This window comes from Triticum dicoccoides, chromosome 3B (assembly GCF_002162155.2).
Source record: "Triticum dicoccoides isolate Atlit2015 ecotype Zavitan chromosome 3B, WEW_v2.0, whole genome shotgun sequence".
Lineage (NCBI taxonomy): Eukaryota > Viridiplantae > Streptophyta > Magnoliopsida > Poales > Poaceae > Triticum > Triticum dicoccoides.
Window position 1 is genome coordinate 415,617,183 of NC_041385.1, and position 23,931 is coordinate 415,641,113.

Below are 23,931 nucleotides of genomic sequence, written 5' to 3' on the forward strand. Positions count from 1 at the left end.
GTGCTCTTCTTCCTCCTCGCTCCCACCCACCTCACGTCAGCTCGCTCCACTCGTACCCCAAAATTCCTCACCTCACTCCTACAGAAAACCCTAGCTTCCCTTCTTCCTCACTCCTACAAAAAAAACCCAGCTCCCCTTCTTCTTCGCTCGCACTACAACTAGGCTCGTCATTCGTTACTCTACTCAAATCCGTGAGCGTGACGTGACACCCTCGAGGAAAATGGTGTCGGGTGACCCACGTGCCCAGAAGATGAGGCTCCCGCCAGCGGCGATGCCTGTTGTAGATCCCGCACCCGGCAGCGCGAGGAGAAGCGGCAACCCCGCCCCCACCGGATCCCAGGAACCCGTAGAATCTCGGGTGGACTGCATCAGCGATCTCCCGGACGCCGTCCTTGGGGATATCATCTCGCTTCTACCCACAAAGGATTGCTGCCGCACCCAAGTCCTCTCAATTTGGTGGCGCCCTCTATGGCACGCCATGCCCCTTAATCTCGACTGTCGTCAGCTATCTCTCTTCAATGATTTTGAAATCCCTAGAGCCATCATCTCCTCCCACCAGGGCTCCGTTCAAAGCCTCTGCATCCCGTCATGCTACCTGAGCAAGCATACCATGCCCTGAACGGTGGACGCCTGGCTGAAATCCCCTGAATTCATAGAACTACAGCTGCTTGAGTTCTACTATTCCCCTGGAAATCACATACCACATACCGGACGCCATGAACTTGTGCCCTCAGCACCGATGTCCATCTCGCGGTTTTCCTCCTCTCTCCACACCGCCACCTTTGCGCTGTGCTACCTACCAGACAATCTGGTACTAAACCTTTGACTCCCATTTCTCAAGAAACTTTCACTTGTGCGGGTTCGTATATCAGAGGCCTGATTGCACAACATCATCCACTCCAGTTGCCCTGCGCTGGAGTGCTTGGTGCTTGTTTTCACAGTTAGAATCGGTTGTCTCCAAATAAAGTCACCTAACCTTGTAAAAATCGGAATTTCTTTTGACGGAAGGCAGCTCATCATCCAAGATGCCCCTTCACTTGAAAGGTTGATCCTTGATTCTAGTTATTCACCGTTCCAAATAACCGTCCTCTCTGCACCTAAACTAGAGACCTTGGGTGTAATACATGATCTTTTTGCTCATTTCAATATGGTGTTTGGCTCCATAGTTCTTCAGGTACTTTATATTATCATCTACACTTGTAACCATAAGCTGCATTTTAAATTTCTGCGCATAATTTATATATCATCTTGGAGTACACATTTTGTACTAATATTATGTTCTATGCTCAATGAAGAGTTTCTCCATGGATGGCCTATCAATGGTGCTGGATTCTGTCAAGATCTTATATATCCAAATGAATAGTTTTGATCTAAACAAGATTATTGGCTTGCTACAATGCTTTCCATGTCTGGAGAAGTTGTATATAAAGGTGATAATTTCACGCACATTGGAAGCCCGCATATAGTGTACTAGAATTAACCGTTCAGCTGTTGCTCTTTCGACACTCTCCTTTTAGACCTTAACTATTTTCAATCTTCATGTCTATTTAGGCAATAGGACGGGGTAAGAAAGTTATAACCAATCGGTGGATTCATTAGCATTGGGATTTTCTCACTTCTCATGAGATTCGATTGAAGACAATAACGCTAGAACGATATGTAGCCAACCGTGCAAACACAAGATTTGTCACATTCTTCCTGCTGAATGCGAGGTTACTATTGTCCATCAGGCTTAAGTTTATTAGCAACATGGTTTTGGCGGATGGGTATGTAAAAGAGCAAAAAAAGGAGTTTCAGGTGGGCAAAAGAGCTTCTAAACGTGCCGGGCTTCTATTTAAAACATATTGTGGTCATAATCCAGTAAATTTTACGACCCAGGATGTTCATTCTATGGGCCTGACCGATCCATTTGACTGTGACTGCTGAAAACAGTGCTGGAGTTAGATGTTGTTGCCCTTTTCAATCTGGTTTTTTTTGTAAACCTGATGAACAATTAACCCTCGTGCTTTTGTACAGTTTGTAAGCTGGAGTTAGATGTTCCTGCCCTTTTCAACTCGGCTGTGACTGTCATATTTTCTTTGAAACAAGGCAAATGGCTTGCCATTCGTTTAGTTTAGAGTGAAATATTGTAACAAATCCCAACCAAGGGAAATAACATCACTCTCTCCGGCTGCTTGAGCTCACTGTGCATTACAGAAGCCAAGTGATTAGCCCCCACCAGCACCCACAAACTTATTTCGAACTAGCACATTAGATGGTTGTAAATTTTCATAGGAAAGGCTGCATGACCGTGACAGATTTGGATTCTGACATTTGGGACACGCGAGGAAATAGCCTATCCAAGGTGGTGTCGACTTACTAGCCAGTCAACAAACGATTCTGCCTACCAGCCGTTGGATTGACATCCAACATCTATCGTGTATCTTCTATCTCTTGTCTTCTTCTTCCTCCAGCCGCCCAAACCAAACCACCCCGTCGGCTCCGCCTGCTCCCGCCTCCCATGTCTAGCCGCGCCTCCGCCACCCTACCGTACGTACCCTATAACGTTGGCTAGTCCCTCCCTCTATTCCCCCACACGTCTTGTTATTCTCCGGCGACGTCAGCCCCAACACGCACCCGCGCCCGAACCAGTCAACCCTCGTACTCCCCTCCGCCTGTGACTAGACCGGCGCATCTTCCATGGATCCTGTTTGTTCCGTCCGAGGCCTCGCCATCGTCCTCCGCCTTGCGGCCTTTGTTCGCTCGACGTGCGCGGTGCGCCACCCTCTTGCATTGTCAACATCGTCAACAGCCGAGAGGAACAAGGAGATGACTGTACGTGGAGAGGATGACAGTAGGGACCCACCAGCGTCATGGAAGTACGCAAGCAAGTGCCTCTATATTACAAGCCCAAAAATATGGTTCCTCCTAATGGTTGGACATCTGGGGCTCACGCCATTGTCAACATAGTCAATAAACGAGAGAATTACACTACGAGCGGCTGACACTAGGGACCCAGCAAGTCGCGCAGTTTTTTTAGGAACAAGCAGTTGTTATTTATGCTAGTTTTAGCGACAGATCAGGGTAACAACGGGGCTGTGCGGGGGGTGTGGCCCGTCTAGCCAGGGTTTTATTTATGTTTACCACATCTTGAGCCCAGTTGTGTTTTTTTCTTGTTGAAAATGGCTAGCCTAGTTCTATTTTTTTAAAGAAATACCCAAACAAGGCCTACTTGCTTTATCGACCCTGCTGGGCTGCAAATCTTTTAAGACGAGGAGAGTTTCATTCTGTTTGCCCAGAAATGGGCTGTACATTTTTACAAGACATCAAACCGGGAATTAGTTTCAATTTTTTTCATTACAAGATCTTAAATTCCATTGATTTTTATGCGTGGACAATTATTTGGATTTTATATTTATATAAATTATTTTTCAAAATAGTTTGAATGTAAATCGATATTTCTGGATTAAAAACAGTTGACTGCACCGAAATATGCAAAATTTCATATACTTTTTAACCGTGGCGACAATATGGGGTGTAATGCTAACAAAAAGAAGATGGGCTCCAAAAAAATTCTTAAGAATTAGCAAATGGGTTGTACATTATTAGAAATAATGGCAGATGGGCTTATGCTATTTTCCACAGATTTGAGGCTGACTTGTGCGCCTACTACAGGTTGACGCGTATGCTTTTATAAAAAAAGGTTGACGCACACGCAACGCCCTGTCAACTTATAGTCAACACACGAGAGCAGTGACTGTTGGATGTCCATCCAACGGCTGTCGTGCTTCTTCAATCTCTGCTCTTCATGCTCTAGCCGCTCAAACTAGCGCCGGCGGGACTGCCTGCTCCCTCCTCCCGCGGCCGGCTATGCTGCCGCGCAGGCCTCATGGCCCCATCGTACTCCCATCGCTGGCCTAGCCATCCCTCTACTCACCCACACATGTTGTTATTCTCCGGTGACGGCAGACAAACCAGTAAACCCTTGTACTCCTCCGTGTGGGAAACAACTGCAGAGTATTCCCTGGCTCCGTGTCGTTCCCTTCCTAGGCCTCGCCGTCGTCCATCGCCCTGGTGCTCTCGGCGCGGCCTGGTCAACATGGTCAATGAACGACATCCATCGAAAGTGGACTGTACGTGGAGAGGCTGACAGCTGGGTCCACAGCCGCACGCAAGGAAATGCCTCCTTATTACGCGCAAAATAATGATTCCTCTGATACGTCTCCAGCGTATCTATTATTTATGAAGCATTCATGCTATTTTATTATCCATTTTGAATGATTACGGGCTTTATTGTACACTTTTATATTACTTTTGGGACTAACCTATTAACCGGAGGCCCATCCCATATTGCTGTTTTATTGCATGTTTCAATATTTTGAAGAAAAGGAATATCAAACGGAGTCCAAACGGAATGAAACCTTCGGCAGCGTGATTTTTTGGAAGAATATGATCCTGGAGACTTGGAGTTCACGTCAGAAGATCCTCGAGGCAGCCACGAGATAGGAGGACGCGCCCCCCCTTAGGGCGCGCCCCCTGTCTCGTGGGCCCCTCGAGCACCTCCCGACCGACTTCTTTCGCCTATATAAGCCTACGTACCCTAAAACATCGAATATCAAGATAGATTGGGAGTTCCGCCACCGCAAGCCTCTGTAGCCACCAAAAACCTCTCGGGAGCCCGTTCCGGCACCCTGCTGGAGGGGGAATCCATCATCGGTGGCCATCTTCATCATCCCGACGCTATCCATGATGAGGAGGGAGTAGTTCACCCTCGGGGCTGAGGGTATGTACCAGTAGGTATGTGTTTGATCTCTCTCTCTCGTGTTCTCTCTCGTGTTCCCTCTATGGCACAATCTTGATGTATCGCGAGCTTTGCTATTATAGTTGGATCTTATGATGTTTCTCCCCCTCTACTCTCTTGTGATGAATTGAGTTTCCCTCTTGAACTTATCTTATTGGATTGAGTCTTTGATTTGAGAACACTTGATGTATGTCTTGCCGTGTTTATCTGTGGTGACAATGGGATATCACGTGCCACTTGATGTATGTTTTGGTCACCAACTTGCTGGTTCCGCCCATGAACCTATGCATAGGGGTTGGCACACGTTTTCTCGACTCTCCGGTAGAAACTTTGGGGCACTCTTTGAAGTACTTTGTGTTGGTTGGATGAATCCGAGATTGTGTGATGCATATCATATAATCATACCCACGGATACTTGAGGTGACAATGGAGTATCTAGGTGACATTAGGGTTTTGGTTGATTTGTGTCTTAAGGTGTTATTCTAGTACGAACTCTTTAATAGATTGATCCGAAAGAATAACTTTGAGGTGGTTTCGTACCCTACCATAATCTCTTCGTTTGTTCTCCGCTATTAGTGGCTATGGAGTGACTCTTTGTTGCATGTTGAGGGATTGTTATATGATCTATCTATGTTATTATTGTTGAGAGAACTTGCACTAGTGAAAGTATGAACCCTATGCCTTGTTTCCTATCATTGCAATACCGTTTACGCTCACTTTTATCATTAGTTACCTTGCTGTTTTTATTATTTCAGATTACAAATACCTATATCTACCATCCATATTGCACTTGTATCACCATCTCTTCGCCGAACTAGTGCACCTATACAATTAGCCATTGTATTGAGTGTGTTGGGGACACAAGAGACTCTTTGTTATTTGGTTGCAGGGTTGTTTGAGAAAGACCATCTTCATCCTACGCCTCCCGCGGATTGATAAACCTTAGGTCATCCACTTGAGGGAAATTTGCTACTGTCCTACAAACCCGTGCACTTGCAGGCCCAACAACGTCTACAAGAAGAAGGTTGTGTAGTAGACATCAAGCTCTTTTCTGGCGCCGTTGCCGGGGAGGTGAGTGCTTGAAGGTATATCTTTAGATCTTGCAATCGAATCTTTTTGTTTCTTGTTTTATCACTAGTTTAGTTTATAAAAGAAAACTACAAAAAAATGGAGTTAAGTTTGTCTCATACGCTTCGTCTTTTTAATATCTTTCGTGAGTATGATGGAAAGGAAAATTGTGCTCAAGTACTAGAAGAAGAATGCTTTAAAATGCTTGGTACTAAATCTTTGAATGATGGGCATGATTGCAATGTTGTTAGTATGAACTCTTTGAATATCCATAGTACTAATGATGATTGCACTAGTTATGATGAAAATGTCTCCTATAAGCATGTTGATTTTTGTGGAGTGCATGTTTGCATGAACACACCAAATAGAGAAGATATATATTGCAAGAGGCATAAGCATTTAGAAACTAAATGGTTGCAAGAAAGGCTAGATGTGAGTGCTGAAAATTTAAAATTCCTTTGCCGTACTTGTGAACTTTGCAATGAACGTGGTCATTTACATCTCCAATGCAAATTGTTTCATGACTGAATCGTGTCCAAAAATTGTGATGACTTGATTTCCCTTGCACATTATAATGAACTTAGTTTGGTTTTGGGTTATGAAGAGTTGAAACGTTTAACTAAGCCTATTGCAGAATTTAATCTTGAGCATTTCCTTGATATTGATCTAGAAAAGATTTATATGTTTTGTGCGGAGAATTGCATTGAAAATCCTTATATTGCCAATTACCTAAAGAAAAGAAAGCAAATAGAAGATGATGAGAATACTAATTAAAGGGAAGAGACTTCCCAATATCCTCCTATTATTTCTTATGATGAATCAGGTAACGAGGAGGAGCTTTCTATTCAACCAATCTCGTCAATAAGGAGCTCAAAGAGGAAGGTTGAACCCACACATAATATGAAGAAGAAAAATAAAAGAAGGAGCAACAAAGGTAAAAAGGTATCCTTCCCAAATGATGTTGCTCCTACTACTCATTGTGATGATGATAATTGCTTTACTATTGGTGCTATCCATATTTTTAATGATGAGACTGACTATGCTTATGATATGAAAGAGCCCAAGCTTGGGGAAGCTATGTTTGATGAGGATGAAATATTTGACAATTTATTTGCTGAAATTAATGTTTGTCCCAAGCTTGAGGATGCTTTTAATGAATATGATATTTTTAGCATCCCAAGTTTTGGTATGCAAAGTTGTTATGATGATAGCATGCCTTCTACCTATGATGATTATATTGATAAAAGTGGGTTTGGAAGAGTGTCAATTTTAGGAAGTAGTGATCCCACTATTTTGTAGGATAATGAATTTTATTGTGATGAATAGAAAGTGGATTTGGAAGAGTGTCAACTTTATTTAATGACTCCACTATCTTGGGAGAGGTTTCAATCGATTATGATGAGAACGAAGTTGCTACTTATGATGATTATTGTGATGAAACTTATGCTATAAAAAGTAGTGATGATTATATTTATAAAACTTGTCATGATTATCATTACCCTTTTTCTGAACATTACTCTTTTAATGTGGAAACAATTTTTAGTGCAAGTCTCTTATGATACTCCCACTATTCCGAATGAGAAGAATTTTGCTTATGTGGAGAGTAGTAAATTTTCTATGCTTGTAGATCATGAAAGAATTCTTTAGGTGCTGGTTATATTGTTGAATTCATTCATGATGCTACTGAATTATTGTGAGGGAGGAACATATGTTTGTAGGAATTGCAATAATGTCAAGTTTCCTCTCTATGTGTTGAAAATCTTGAAGCTATGCTTGTTTTACCTTCCTATGCTAATTGATTATTGTTCCCATAAGTTGTTTGCTCACAAAATCCCTATGCATAGGAAGTGGGTTAGACCTAAATATGCTAGTCATATGCTTCATGATGCTCCCGTTATGTTTCTATCCTTATCTTTTATGTGAGCATCATTGACATCATCATACCTAGCTAGAAAGGCATTAAAGAAAAGTGCTTGTTGGGAGACAACTCAATATTTATCCTTATTGTTTTTGTGTTTTCACATGATTATTCTACTGTATTAATTATGTTTTATAACTTTTGTTTCAATAAAGGGCCAAGTAAGACCTTTAGGATAGCTTACGGTGATAGTTGTGTTGATCCTGCTGAAAATCAGAAACTTTTGTACCCAGTAAATTAGTTTTTTTAATTCACAAACATGCTTTTGATCTGATTCTTTTAGCTCTGGATTGGTACACAAATTTCTTAGGACTTCCTAATTTGGTAGGATTTTTGGAGTTCCATAAGTATACGTTTGATACAGATTACTACAGACTGTGCCGTTTTTGACAGATTCTGTTTTCTATGTGTTGTTTGCTTATTTTGATGAATCTATGGCTAGTATTAAGTGGTATGAACCATAGGGAAGTTGAAATACAGTAGATATTACACCAATATGAATTTAGAATGAGTTCATTACAGTACCTAAGTGGTTGTTTTATTTTCTTATACTAACGGAGCTTACGAGTTTTCTGTTGAGTTTTGTGTTGTGGAGTTTTCAAGTTTTGGGTAAAGATTCGATGGACTATGGAATAAGGAGTGGAAAGAGCCTAAGCTTGGGGATGCCCAAGGCACCCCAAGGTAATATTCAAGGACAACCAAGAGCCTAAGCTTGGGGATGCCCCGGAGGGCATCCCCTCTTTCGTCTTCGTTCATCAGTAACTTTACTTGGAGCTATATTTTTATTCGCCACATGATATGTGTTTTGCTTGGAGCGTCATTTTCTTTTGTTAGTATTTGCTTGCTGTCATTTAGAATAACTAGCAGGTGCACCCGCGCATTTGCGCGGCTAGCTTTTGATATATTTATATTGGGTATTTAATTTTTCTATAATAAATTCCTCTATATGCATTTTTTAGCTTCATACATTTTTTTGTATTTCACGTATTTCCATAGATTTATTACTTTCCTTTATTGGTTTCAGGTTCTATGAGGTTTATAGTACATTGTACAATCAAAATGTCACTTTGGTCGAGGGTGCATTGGAGCACTATATTTTGAATAGTGCCAAAATGATGTTTTGAAGTTTCAAAATTTTCCAGAAACAATTCCACATTTTCATATGGATGTATGTTAATTATGTGCAAATTCTGATGATGAAATAAGTAACATGTGAGTTACGCACAAATGATAAAATCATGATTTTGGAAAGATGAATAGTGCATGCATTATTCACTATTTAGAGATCGTCATTTTGTCATTTTTGCATAACTCACATGTTTGCTTATTTCATCACCAAACTTTTCACATGTGTAATATCCATCCATATGATCATGGGGAATTGTTTTAGGTTTTTTTTGAATTTTTAAATGTGATTCCAGAACTATTTAAAATAATGTCCTTCAGTGCACCCATGTTCCAAAAATCCACTCTCATTATACAATGTTTATATATAAGAATCATTCATAACAAATTATTATTTCTTTCGTGTAGTTGAAGGTATTTCATTTGTGTTTTTGCGAAATTAATTTTTTCTAACTTATTTTTTCACTATATGATTTGTATCCATTTGATCAAACTCTTTCGAAGAAACATGCCTTTGGATGGCTACGTGTGTGTATATTTTTCATTTAGAAAATGAATGTTACATTATTGTGTGAGTTACCATTGGTCTAACATTTCACCTTCTCTGCAACTACTGTTTTTATCTTCCTTTGGTTACCATAGTAAAAAGCAGGAATAAAAAAACTATCGTTTTACCCAAATCACGGAGACAACCAAAATCCCCTTTCTCTACCGTTCTCTCTACTGCTGTGGTTTGGATAGGCGTGGCCATGGGTTAGGCAAGGGAGAGCACTGGAGAACGCGGCAATCTACTGGACCTCGTCATGTACGGCAGCTAGCTGTTGTGGCGACGGGTCTGGAGGTTGGTGGCGCTGAGGAGGCGGTGACGCATCTGACGGAGGGCACACTGGTTCGCTGAGTTCCCGGATGAACTCGTGCATGCTGATCTTCCAAGCCGGTTGTACCAAATCGAGTGGGCTGCAAGTGCGTTGTCTTGGAGGCCATTCCTGACCGAGGCATGGTCCGCGCGGTCAAGCTACTGCTGTTGCGCCGGTCACCAGGGAGACCGCATCTTGCGTCGCTAATCTGGAAACGCAGATGCCGGTCACCGGGGAGGTCACGGGTGCGGGGACAGAGAACTTTGGCGTCGCGTTGAAAGGCATGTTGTTACTTTTTTGTCCCAGGCTAAGGAAGAGCAACAGGTATGATTCTCTTTGTAAACTCCCACATCATTTGTTCTTCATAAGGTGATTTACTTATACTTTGTTAAAGTAAATTAAAAGATTTGGTTTCTTTGACCCCTTACTACTTGCTTTTGAACTGAATGAAGTAATATTTGACTGAAGACCGGCTTGTGTGGTTGATGTGCTATATTTCTGTGCGATACAGTGTGTTAATTACTGTTCCTTGATATGCTTGAGATGCAAAGTTTTCCTCAAATATGACTGAAAGTGTTGATGTAGTGCTGGACGTGGTAACTATCTAAAGGCTTAGCCGTTCACAGTTTTTTTTTTTGAAATAACCATTTGCAGACTATTTAATAGCACAACAGAATGGAATTTGTATCTCTCGTTGATACTGAGTAGAAATCGTATTCTTATCGATTAAGGTATTAGAAAAAGGAAACTGAACCAACTCTGCGTGAACCATGTATATCAATTCTAATGGGATGGTATAGGCCCTAGGGTTGTGATGCTGGACCATTTTTGTCACCTAGAAAACTACCGGTTTGTATCATTTTTCTCAAGTGAAACATCCTGTACATGTGACCTACATATAACACTAACGGGCTATTGGCTAGGTCTTGTCGCCGGCGAACTTCAATCTCGTTGCCGGCAACCACACAATTGATCCACGATGAACCACCGCTCCTCTTCTCTATTTTGTTCGTCTCCTTGATCCAGGATGTAGATTGAGGCGCTACTGCAGTTGCAGCGCGGACTACTTGGCGCGGTGGTTCTCATGTGAGCTGAGCTAGAGTAGGAGACATGGATTAATCCCTTCATATTCTCTCATCATTTTCTCCATTCTCCTCTTGGCAGTATATATGCGTGTTAAGTTGATTTATTTAGTTCCTCTGTAAAATGTATTCAAAGGTAACGTGCTAGTTTTAAACTTTGATTTCTGAAGCGTCTATTTTTACAATGAATCACTAAGTATGTGTCGGGGAAACTGATCCACGAACACCTATGGGACCGGCGGACCGAGCCCCTTTCGGTTCGGCGGGGGGCGGAGATCGCACGAAGAGCGGATCGAGGCGAAGCACACGAGCAGTTTACCCAGCTTCGTAGCTCTCCGGAGAGATAACACTCCTACTGCTGCATGTCTGAGTGTATTGAGTTCTTGCTCGGGAGCGCTGAGTGCTACAGTACACACTAGCTGCTAACGAGACCGAGCGTGAGTGTTTTTCTGCCTTCGAACCCCCCTCTACGTTGCGCATGGGCCTCCTTTTATATGCTAAAGGGGTCTCCGACAGGTGGCAACGTAGACAAGGGTAAAAATGGAAAAGGAATTGCGGTTGGTACAACCACCTGTACAGTGTATCATACCTAACCCTGACGGCAGGGGACAAAGGCATTAAATGCTCGTCTGCGTCGCTCAAATAGTGCAAAAAGAGACCGTCAGGGACGCCACCGCTCGCCACGATGGCAGTCTTGTCAGCGTCGCTTGCCACCGCGCACCGCTGGCTGCACAGCCTCTTGCCACACGCGCCTGGAAAGGCCGCAGGGCGACACGTTGGTGGGTGTGCTGGAGCGCGGGTACAGAGTGGTAGCTTGCCGCGGCAAGCGCTTTGCCGCGGTCGTTGTCTTGTTGCCTCCGGAAGCTTGTCGCTCACCGGGCCTTGCCGGGACGCGTGGCGCGTCGCGGCAAGTTCCTTGAGATGCCTTGGTTGGCTTTCCCGGCAAGCTCCTCTTGCCGGGGCCTTGTCTCCTTGGTTTGAATACTTTGTTCTTGAATGACTCCAAAGGAACCATGGAGGACCTTGGCGGTCACTCGGCAAGCCTTGCCGCGGGGTGCTGCGACTGCCCGTGCACAAGTTCGGAATACTAGGGTACCCCTACTCTAGTACACCGACAGTATGTAACTGTAATTATAATTTAGTAATTAGTACATATCCTCGTACATAATTTCTGTTGTATGGATTATTTACAGAATGTGGATCATAGAGTTACCATTTCAAACTTCATCGATCTCTCTTTTGATTTTGTAGGTGTTAGAGCATACGTTATTTTCCGGGGTGCTGCAACTGCCCGTGCACAAGTTCGGGATACTAGGTACCCCTACTCTAGTACACCGACAGTATGTAACTGTAATTATAATTTAGTAATTAGTACATATCCTCGTACATAATTTCTGTTGTATGGATTATTTACAGAATGTGGATCATAGAGTTACCATTTCAAACTTCATCGATCTCTCTTTTGATTTTGTAGGGGTTAGAGCATACGTTATTTTCTTCAGTGGACATTCAACCCAACTTAAAATATTGTTCCTTCAACACTTCCGTAGCATGCATGATCAATCAGTGAAGAAAATTACGAAGGTAGATGTTAATCTTAGAGGATTAGATGTGCCTTTACCTTCTCAACTTTCTCGGTCAATTAAACATCCCAAGCCCATCATCAGGCACAATTTATAGCATAGTTTTGTGTGACGAAGCTGAGATTTTTTTTTTTTGAGATTGAATCTAAACATAAGTCTTGTGCCACATATTTGGTCTATAATCTTTGGGTTTCTTAAGATTTCTCATCCAATGAGTAGTGAGGGGTCTCACCATCTGGAGTACTGATTCATGAATTTCCTGGACAAAATCATTCTACTGGGTTTAACCTTGTTGGTGTCGGGGCATCAATGCCAGGGTGGGGTGTGGCAGAGAATAATGGCTGGCTAATGGAGAATGGTTGGATCTGAGGCACATGACAAAGAGGGCACTGCGTCTATGGTCCATGAGAGGCATGGGTAACGGAGGCAGATTCATATGAGGAGATCATGGGATAAATAAATAACAGCAAAATGTGAGCAGCGTGTGCAGGCGGCCTCTGAGTTGTTGCCCTCATTGCTAGTGATGCTGGATTCCTACCAAATGTAAGTGCTGATGATAAGCATCATTCCTAATGCATATTATGCCATGTAATTCCTCCATGTAGCAATGTAAAGTATTTATTATTTGTTGTTACCATGTCCTAGCAAAAAGGCATTAATTTGTTAATTTTAATTTGGTTCATATGTGTCAGTCGACATACAATGTTTTTGTATATGTGTTGTAGGTGGTGCATATGATATTGAAGATCTATACGTGATTACTGGAAAGGTTGTGTGAGATATACATGGTTTAATACCCAGAACAATAAACTGACAAAAGTGCATGTCTTTCAAAAAATTACAATGTGAACTACTTTTGATAGTGCTAACATTCACACCCTTGTAATCAACTCCCTCCATCCCATACTATAAGATCATTTTGCAAGCTATTTTAGCCTATAAAATGATCTTATATTACGGGATGGAGGGAGTAATAAAATATCCTTCTTGCCATGGACATTCTCAAGCAGTGTTACTATATCTTCGTAAATATCCTTCTTATCATGGACGTTGTCAAGTAGTGCTGATGTATCTTTGTAAATACATATAGTCTGCCTTATTATTAAATGATAAGCTACTAATGTACTAATTTTCTATTTAACTTCCTCATCCTCCTTGTTTTTGTTTCGCCTACTCGTATATTGGAACTTACCTGGAACCTCTTCATTGTGGTAAAGTAAATATAAATTTTAAAAACATATTTCTAGAAATCTAGAAGTGTATATAATGATAAAATTAATCACCTTTATATCTGGAATGTTTTGCTTGTTTATTTAATGATTTAACACGGTGTCCGCCTCATCATCCGTCAATTCCAATATATGTAAGATGAATTATATAGGGAATTCTATAATTAAATGCACCTTTACCTCCTCAGCTTTACCGTGCAAGTAGAGTATCTCTAGCCTACCGTCATGCATAATTGTTCTTCTAATTGCCAAAAGGTTATATTACTATCATCGAGCTTTAACCCAAAGATATGTCTCCTAGCAAAAAGTTGTATCATCCAACACTTCATCAGATTTCCCATCGACTGAGTTCAGTAAGCTAGATGTACTAAGCAATATTGCAGCCTCCTCGTAATATAAATTGCAGTTTGTAGTAGCTATGTTGTCACTGATTTGGAGTCGAGTACGGTACCTACTGTACCATTCATATTAGTCAAGAGTAAGTAGAATATAATAGTTGTCCATATGAGTGATATGCTTACCTTGGTGTTACCCTTTTTTGATATATACCACAACTCTTGCAATAGTATGTGTCAGTTTTCTTGGTAGCAAGTTTGTGACAACCATCACATCACATGTACCACCATTAAATATCTTCTTGTAACTGATCTATTATAGCTATTGTTGTGAACACAAAATTCTAAATATCTTAAAACCTCAAGAAATTGAAAGACACAAATAATTCAACTAAATCTCATTATAACTAATATTACAGGTCTCAGAGACTCGTTATCCAGGAAGAGTGATGATAGCATACATTGGAACTCGTACCTGATTTCTCCGGATTCATGTATCACTCTAGTAAGTTCTTGTAATGTTCTCCGCCTATAAAACATTTGTTCTTCTAGTGTTCCTTGAGTACTATATCTATGCTGACCTTTTTAGTGAAATTATTTCTGCCGAGTGCCTATGTGGATTAAATAAGAATGGTTGATCTTTGCTTCAGCTTGACTTTGATGCAAGTACACTTAAGTTTTTATCACAATCATTATAAATATAATAAGAGGTGCAGATATTTTTGTTGGCATTGAAGGATGTCATGGATCGGTTGCCTTCCTGGACCTCACAATGTTGTTGCCTTCAAAACTATCTTAAAAAGTATTTGTTTACAGTGTATGTATGAAAGCTTATTACAAATTTAGACATTTTTGTAGGAGATTAGAAATAGAAATGAAGACTTGTTCAGATGGAAACATCTAAACACACATGAGTCAGCAAAGATATTACCTAAATTAATTTGATGGCTTGTTGTCTGCCTTCTTTTGATGCTGGGTGCCAAGACGGCAAGACGTCACAGGAGCGTACTGGATGCATCGTGTCTTTGATCCTCCGGCATGACGGAAAGCATACTGGATAGCCTGCAGTCATGGTTTCGATCTACCGGGCGTTCGAGCATAGCTTGTGTGTTCAAACCCATCATGTTTCAGCGCATGCATTGGGTGTTTTCTCTCCTTCATGTGTTACGACATCCTTGTATAATTGTGTTTGTAGATGCCTATGCTTGAAAGAAATCAATCAAGCCATATGAAAATCAAGTAGAAAATAATTGACCAGATTGTACTTTGCCTTTGATAGACGTGCACGTGACGGACTTGTATACATCTATCTAGGCAGGTTGACTGGTTCTAGTACATGGATGCCTATATGACGATGAGTCCTGGCTTGCATTGTAGTAGTATACTTCTTGGGTCGCGCTAACTGCCACACGTGTGGTAGGAAGGGAGACGCACCACACGTCTCTAATGTAAACAGATTGCCACGTCATCGCATGCATGCATGCAGGAATCTTTTTGAATTTTCAGTTTTTAAAATGTTTTATCTCTTAAACGAAAAATCCGATTGAAAATCCGTTTTCACCATTAAATCCCTCGCGATGAGATCTTCGAAACTAGATCCCATGTTGATATGTTTTGATGAAATTTTTTTTGGATTAAAAGTTGCCATGTCTATTGCATATGAATTGTCATGATGTTTACACTGAAGTTGCCATGATATGTTTCAGCTATTTTCTTCTACATTTAAAAATAAATTTTGACATTTATAAAACGGGGAATTAAGAAAATAGACTTGCCATGAACCATAAACTAAAATTGCCATGATACATGCACGTAAAATTGCCATGGTTCATACAAAAAACAATTTTCATGGTCAAAGTTCATCAAAATACTAAAATTGCCATGATCTACAAACTAAAATTGCCACATGGCAACTTTAGTTTAAGCCCTATGGCAACTGCAATGTAAACATCGTGGCAACTTCTGGCAAAAAAAAATATTCGTCGAAACATATCAACATGGGGTCTAGTTTTGAAGATCTCGTCGAGACGGATTTAATGGTGAAAACGGATTTTTAGTTCACTTTTTTATTTAGGAGATACAACATTTTTAAGCCGAAAACCAAAAAAAATTCTGCTGATGTCATCTATTCATACGTGGCAAAATAAGTGGTGATGGAGGCGTGTGGGCGATGTGCAAACGCCCACACGTGTGGGCGTTAACATTTCCGTACTTCTTTTTACATGGATGCGTATATGACGATGAGTCCTGGCTTGCATAGTAGTAGTATACTTCTTTTTGACCTGCGTATATGTTTTAGGAGTAGTAGGATAGGGTTCCGTATCTGATTCCGATTGTAACTAAAAAAGGATTGTTTATTCTTGTACATGCATGTGTGCATGTGTGGTCGTGCATGACTTGTCATCCTCATATCATCACATCCGAATCACATCGTTTTCCTATTGCAATAGTTTTTCTATTCTATATTATGCGTCAACGTGACAACATAAGAGTTCAATATCGCCGGTACATATAGTTTTACATGTTACGTAAGAAACTTTAAATCTGAGCCATTGTTATTCTAATCGAACGGTGTAAATAAGATTAGTGTATGTGGACGAACGTGATGGCTTGTTTGACTCTTGTCTTAATTATATAATAGATGTTTTGCATCTTTAGTTTTAATAAAGAAGTCAAGGATAGCCTTTGCCATGCTTATTTTGCTAGTATACATGTTGCTGTTTGAAAACAGAAAGTTTACCGCTGTTGCAAAAGTTTACCGTGATTTTCCGTTTCCATCTCTGATCTCGGATGTACTCGGGTCGCTGGTGCTGCATCTTGCTAGCCAGCTGTCTTCTCCTGCGCAAAAGCGCGTCATGAGGCTTGTTAGCGCGGCCATTGTTCTTGGCTTCTCTTGGCCGAGGTGTCTGGCGAGCCATTCGTCTCGGACGTTGTGTTTAAAAGCTGCTAAGGCTTCCGCGTCCGGACAGTCGACTATTTGGTTCTTTTTGATAAGGAACCTATTCCAGAATTTGCGCGCTGACTCTCCGGGCTGTTGGGTTATATGACTCAGATCGTCTGCATCCGGAAGGCGGACATAAGTCCCTTGAAAATTTGCTCTAAACGCGTCCTCAAGCTTTTCCCAACTTCCAACAGTGTTTTCTGGGAGGCTTTTGAGCCAATGCCGAGCTGGCCCTTTGAGCTTGAGGGGTAGGTATTTTATGGCGTGGAGATCATCTCCTCTAGCCATGTGTATGTGTAGTATGTAATCTTCTATCCAGACTCCTGGGTCTGTTGTGCCGTCGTATGCCGCTATGTTTATGGGTTTGAACCCTGCTGGAAATTCATGATCCAGCACCTCATCGGTAAAACATAGCGGGTGTGCGGCGCCCCTGTATTTGGGTGTGCCGCTATCTTCGAACACTTGTCGTGTTGTGTTACTTCCTGGGGCCCTCCTTTTTGGCCCGTAGATGGACCTAGTTGGGCCGTCCGTTTTCCCAGGATCATAAGTCGGCTTGTGTGCGGTGCCGCTTGTCGCTTTTGGCCTGTCATCTGGCCGTCTATCCGGCCGGGCGGCCTCTTTATTTTTTTACTGTGAGGGCTCTATGGCTTCCTCGTCAAATTCTGGCAGCAGCTTGCGCTTCGGGTAGCTCTTTGTTTGATGGCCATTGCCATATTTGTCTGCGGACTTGAGTATTTTGCTCCACTTCATTCTGAGTATGTCTTCCGCTGTTTTGAGCTTCCTTTTTTCCTTCTTCAAACTTCTTGCAGTGGCGACGAGTCTTTTGTGAAGGTTCTTATGCTCCGGTGGTGTGTCCGGACTGTTGATTGCTCCGTGAAGGGGTTGATTTTCCGGTTCGTCCTGTTCGGATGGTTGCTTGGTTGTATGTCCGTCGTCCGCTGGTTTGCCCTGCTCTATCGCTGGGTCGTTAGGAATGTTGCTTTGATAGAGGCGGGACTTAGGGCGGCGTCTACGTCGCCGTTTGGGTTGTTTATCGGCGGGATTATCCTCTGCCGCATCCCGTTGTTCCTCGGTATCGCTTCCCCTTGGGGTGTCCACCATATGTATGTCATGTGACGAGGTGGCCTTCCAGTGCCCTGTAGGTGCTGGTTCTTGATCGTCTCCGGCATCGTCGTCCATACCGTTGATGTCTTCGGAGTCGTAGTTTAGCACGTCGGTTAGATCGTCGACGGTGGCTACGAAGTGGGTGGTGGGTGGGCTCTGAATTTCTTCATTTTCCGCGTCCCGACCATCCTGGCCGTAGTTCAGCCAGGGCTCTCCGGATAGTGAGAGACGCTTCAGCGAATTTAAGATATCACCGAAGGGTGAGTGCTGAAAGGTGTCCGCAGCGGTGAATTCCATGATCGGCGCCCAATCGGATTCGACTAGCAGGGGCGCAGGAGGTTCGGAGTCCGGCAGAGAGTCCGGCACCTCGGAGTCATGAGCTTTATGCGAGACAAGGTAAGTGTTCGGCTCCATCGCCGTAGAAGTTGCAGCTCCCAAGGCGGTGTCCAGCCATCCGTCCTCGATCTGAGCGATCGGCTCCGGACTATGGGTCGGAGCGGATTCGTGTGCGGCCTCCAAGGTGCTGTCCGGCGGCAGAGTTAGGTCGTGGCCATCGTGACAGCGCGGCATGCTCAGCTGTGGCTCAGATCCATCGAAGATCAAGTCCCCACGGATATCAGCCGTGAAGTTTAGGCTTCCAAACCTGACCTGACGGCCAGGGGCGTAGCTTTCGATCTGCTCCAGATGGCCAAGTGAGTTGGCCCGCAGTGCGAAGCCGCCGAATACGAAGATCTGTCCGGGGAGAAAAGTCTCACCTAGGACCGCGTCGTTGTCGATTGAAGAGGCCATCAAGCCTATCGGTGACGACACAGAGGAACTCTCAATGAAAGCACCAATGTCGGTGTCAAAACCGGCGGATCTCGGGTAGGGGGTCCCGAACTGTGCGTCTAGGCGGATGGTAACAGGAGACAAGGGACACGATGTTTTACCCAGGTTTGGGCCCTCTTAATGGAGGTAAAACCCTACGTCCTGCTTGATTGATATTGATATTGTGGATGTTTACAAGAGTGGATCTACCACGAGATCAAGGAGGCTAAACCCTAGAAGCTAGCCTATGGTATGATTGTAATGATTGTTGTTGTGTCCTACGGACTAGAGCCATCCGGTTTATATAGACACTGGAGAGGGCTAGGGTTACATAGAGTCGGTTACAATGGTAGGAGATCTACGTATCCGTATCGCCAAGCTTGCCTTCCACACCAAGGAAAGTCCCATCCGGACACGGGACGAAGTCTTCAATCTTGTATCTTCATAGTCTTGGAGTCCGGTCGATGATGATAGTCCGGCCGATGATAGTTCGGCTGATGATGGTAGTCCCGCTATCCGTACACCCCCTAATCCAGGACTCCCTCAGCAGCCTCACACCACAGTCAAACCAGTGAACCCTTGTACTCCTCTCCGTGCGGGCTTCCACTTCCGCGTCTTCCCCGGCTCCGCGTCGTTCTCTTCCTAGGCCTCGCCTTCGTCCACCGCCGTGGTGCTCTCCGCGTGGCGTGGTCAACGTGGTCAAGGAACGACTTCCATCGGAAGAGTACTGTACGTGGAGAGGCTGACAGCTGGGTCCATGGCCACAACCCAGTTTTTTTGTGATTTGCCAAGTAAGTCGCTTTGTCAGGCCTGTTGGGCTGCAAATCTTTCAAGACGAGGAGAGCTTTCATTCGGCTGGCCGAGAAAATGGCCCATCAGTAATGAGAAGTGGGCTGTACATTTTTAAAACACATCAAACCGACAATTAGTTTCAAATATCTTTTTTTATCATTTTGAGATTTTAAAATGACATTAATTTTTATGCATGGAGAATTTGTTGGATTTTATATTGATATACATTTATTTTTAAAATCAGTTTGAACGTGAGTCAAAATTTCGGGATTAAAAACAGTTCGGACCGCACCGAAATATGCAAAATTTCGTATAATTTTTTAATCATGGCCACAATATGGGCTGCAATGCTAACAAAAAGAATATGGGCTCCAAAAAACCCCTTAAGAATTAGCAAATGGGCTCTAAATTATTAGAAATAATGGCAGATGGGCTGTATGCTGTTTTCCACAGATTTGAGGCTTTCCTAAAAAAAGGTTGACGCACAAGCAGTGACTGTTGGATGTCCATCCAACGGCCGTCGTGCTTCTTCAATCTCTGCTCTTCCTGCTCCAGCCGCTCAAACAAGCGCCGACGGGACTGCCTGCTACCTCCTCCCCGCGGCCGACTGTGCCGCCGCGCATGCCTCACCGCGCAGGCCTAGCCATCCCTCTACTCACCCACACCTGTTGTTATTCTCCGGCGACGGCAGATGAACCAGTAAACCCTCGTACAGTCATACTCACCTCCGCGTGGGAAACAACTGCCGAGTCTTCCCTGCCTCCATGTCATTCCCTTCCTAGGCATCACCGTCGTCCACCGCCCTGGTGCTCTCGGCACAGCCTGGTCAACGTGGTCAATGACTGACATGCATCTGAAGTGGAATGTACGTGGAGAGGCCGACAGCTGGGTCCACGGCCGCACGCAAGGAAATGCCTCCTTATTATGCGCAAAATAATGATTCCTCCACCTGACATCAGGGACCCACCGAAGGGCCTCTGTATTTCGTGAAAAAAATGTTGCCGCCGCTGACAGTTCGGACCCACCAGCTATATCTTCGCACGCAAGGAAGTGCCTCCTTATTACGCACAAAAAAATGAATACTCCCCCTGTTAGCTGGGACCCAGTATAGTGGCAGGCTGACTTGTGGGCCTACTAAGTTGACGGGGACGGAGGGCTTTGTCAACTTAGTCAATATGCACGATTCTAGCTCCAGTGACCGTACGATGTCCATCCAACGGCCGTAGTGCTTCTTCAACCTCTGGTCTTCTTGCTCTAGCCGCCCAAACCAGCGCCGGTCGTGCCTCGTGCTCCTGCCTCCCATGGCCGGCTGCGATGTGGCGGAGGCCTCACCGCTCCCTACTACTCCCACCGCTGGCCAGGCCATCCTTCTACTCACCCACACCCCTGTTATTCTGCGGCGAAGGCAACCTCACACCGTAGCGAACCAGTGAACCCTCGTACTCCTCTAAGTGTGGGCATTCACTGCCGCGTCTTCCCCGGCTCCGCGTCGTCCCCTTCCTAGGATACGCTGTCGTCCACCGCCCTGATGCTCTTGGCGCAGCGTGGTCAACATGGTCAAGGAACGGCTTCCATCGGACGTGGACTGTACGTGGAGAGGCTGACAACTGGGTCCACGGCCGCAGCAAGGAAGTGCATCCTTATTACGCGCAAAATAATTATTCCTCCACCTGACAGCGGGGACCCACCGGACGGGCCACTGTATTTCGTGAAAAAATGTTCCCCCCTGACTGTTGGGACCCACCAGCTACATCTTCGCACGCAAGGAAGTGCATCCGGGCAAACAAAAAAAAAACGATTCACCCCACTGACTGTTGGGACCCACGAGCTACATCTTCACACGCAAGGAAGTGCCTGACAGTCAGGACCCACCTGGTCGAAGCGTACGTAGCGTTGTCATTCTGGTCACGAACATGTACGTACATATATACTAGTGGATGTAGAGGCGCGCACGTGTTGTAGTAGAGGGCGCGCACGTAGCATGTACACGTACGTACATCGGCCAGGGTGCAAGAAAGAAAATACGGCCACATATGTATACATACGGGCAGGGTCTCGAACGCCTACTCGCGCATACATATGGCGAGGGCTCGTGTATATGGCTGGGTCGAAACGGAGAAATAGCGTCGTCGTCGTGTTCATGGGGAGGCAACGGAATGCGTCGTGTTCATCGGGAGGCAACGGAACGCGTGGGAGCCAACCGGCTGGGTCGAAACGGAATGCGTGGTCGTGTTCATCGGGAGGGCTTGGACGGAACAGGCGATGTAAACGAGGCCTGGCGTACCACAGAACGGAGGAAACGGCCTTGTGTTCGATCGGCCACGTTCGAAACGGGGGTCCTGTTGATCGGGAGGGGTCTGGCATACCGCAAAACGGAGGAAATAGACCACCTACGGTCGAAACGGGGGTCCTGTTGATCGGGAGGGGTGTGGCGTACCGCAAAACGGATGAAACGGACCTCCTACGGTCGAAACGGGGGTCCTGTTGATCGGGGGGGTGTGGCGTACCGCAAAACGAATGAAACGGACTTGTGTTGGAGCGCTACGGGCGAAACGGGGGTCCTATTCATCGGGAGGGGTGTGGCGTACCGCAAAACGGGACTCCACAAGATACTGTTCATCTCCACCGCTGACCTCCTCCAGCCTCCACGGGCTACCGTCGACCTCCTCCAGCCTCCACGAGCTCCTGTTCATCCATCCTCCACCGCGCGCTACTCCAGCGGCTACTGTTCAACCACCCCTCCACGGGCACCCCTCCACCGTCAACTGTTCATCCAGCCCTCCACATCACGGGGTCCTGTTCATCCAGAGGCAATGCCACCGCTCACTGTTCATCCAAACACCCCCCCGCAATGCTCACTGTTCATCTAATCGGTCGGCTTCATTTAGCATCAGTAGCGAAGGAATCACTCGATCGGGTTCAGTTAACAGCCATCGATCGATTACTCAGGTTCAGTAACGCGTAGCCTGCAGTGCAATCGCTCGGGTTCAGTTAGAGCCCAACACCTCGCTCGGGTTCAGTTAGAGCCAATGCCTCGCACACACGCGCGTACGTGTACGAGTGAAACGCGCAGCGCTCGGCTCCCGACCTCCCACGTCTCGTCACGATCGGCCCGCTCGCGCTCCCACCGGCTCCCCTGACGACCTATCGTATCTCCCGCTTTTTGCAGCAACGCCGCCGACGGCTCGAGCATCTTTGTGGTGGACGCCTGCCGCTTTTGAAGCTCCGTCAACTCCCACACATAACGGAGGAGCATGGCACTCCTCTCCTCCTTGAGCTCACAGAGCTCCACGTCCTTGGCCTTGAGCTCCGCATCCTTGGCATGGAGCTCCTATGTCAGGCGCCTCACCTCGGACTCCGTGATCTGCTGCCCCACCATGGCACCAGGTAGAAGCAATGGGGAGAGGAAGCAAAGGGGGCGAAGTGGCTGAAAGGCAATGCAATCTACGGGAAGGCGGAGGGAGCCAGCCGAGGAGCAGGGAATCTTTTGGTTTTCACCATGGTAAAACACCAGTCGACGACTTCTCACATCAGGGAGCAGTGGGTTTTACAGGCGGAGTCATCGTGACTAATTGTTGCCGCGCCTGCTCCCATTAATTAAAAAATTAAAAATCATGCCGCGCCTGCTCCCATCAATCAAAAAATTAAAAATCCTGCTGCACCCAAACACCAGAGCAATGCCGCAGTGGATATTTAAATTTACCTGCCGGCAAGTAGATAAAAAAGGGTTGAAAAAACAAATGTGGCGGCGGCCTAGCTAATCGGTCGAACTAGCCCAACTTGCTAGCCACCATGCTTCACTGATGTACTCAGCGGGAAAGGTGGTCTTTCGTGATTTGACGACTCATTTACTTGCTTCGGCGCTACAACCGAGGAGGACCCAGAAAACGTGCGGTAGGGCGTCCCACGTCAGGAAGAATATATGCGTGCACCACCCGGGAGGACCCCGAAACCGCGTGGTAGGGTGTGCCACATCTCGGCACGGAGGAAAAATGTGCGTGTAAAAATATACTATATCAGACTTAGTACCTATGGTTCGACCTCTGGACCCAGCCAGTCGGTCGAAAACACCACACTAGCCACACAGCTTCATCATCCAAACATGGCACGGAGGATAGATGTGGTTAGCTCCGTCTCGAGCAGCCACAACGTCTCTTGTTCTAGGCGATTCTTCTATTTTCCAAGCTTTTTTAGTTGTAATAACACCACGGCAAGCTAGCGCCGCTCTTCGTGTGTGCCCGTGCAAAGGTTAGACAATGGAGAGAAGAGAGATTGAGATCGCAGACCTGGGACCCACCAGTAAGTGAGAC

The 23,931-nt window shown here is 44.9% G+C and overlaps 1 long non-coding RNA gene across 10 annotated transcripts; it reads left to right on the forward strand.

The window, feature by feature from the left end:
* The first annotated feature begins 9,591 nt into the window (after window positions 1-9,591).
* Window positions 9,592-15,326, forward strand: LOC119276268. Of its 10 annotated transcripts, none has more exons than XR_005136459.1 (6): window positions 9,592-10,072; window positions 10,672-10,834; window positions 12,082-12,145; window positions 12,305-12,414; window positions 12,730-12,956; window positions 14,397-15,326. It is a non-coding gene; the product is annotated as an uncharacterized LOC119276268 (long non-coding RNA). The 10 variants fall into 10 exon arrangements; XR_005136460.1 differs by lacking the exon at window positions 10,672-10,834 and having other exon boundaries at window positions 14,397-14,482; window positions 14,962-15,326; XR_005136457.1 differs by having other exon boundaries at window positions 9,592-10,834.
* The last annotated feature ends 8,605 nt before the right edge of the window (window positions 15,327-23,931 follow it).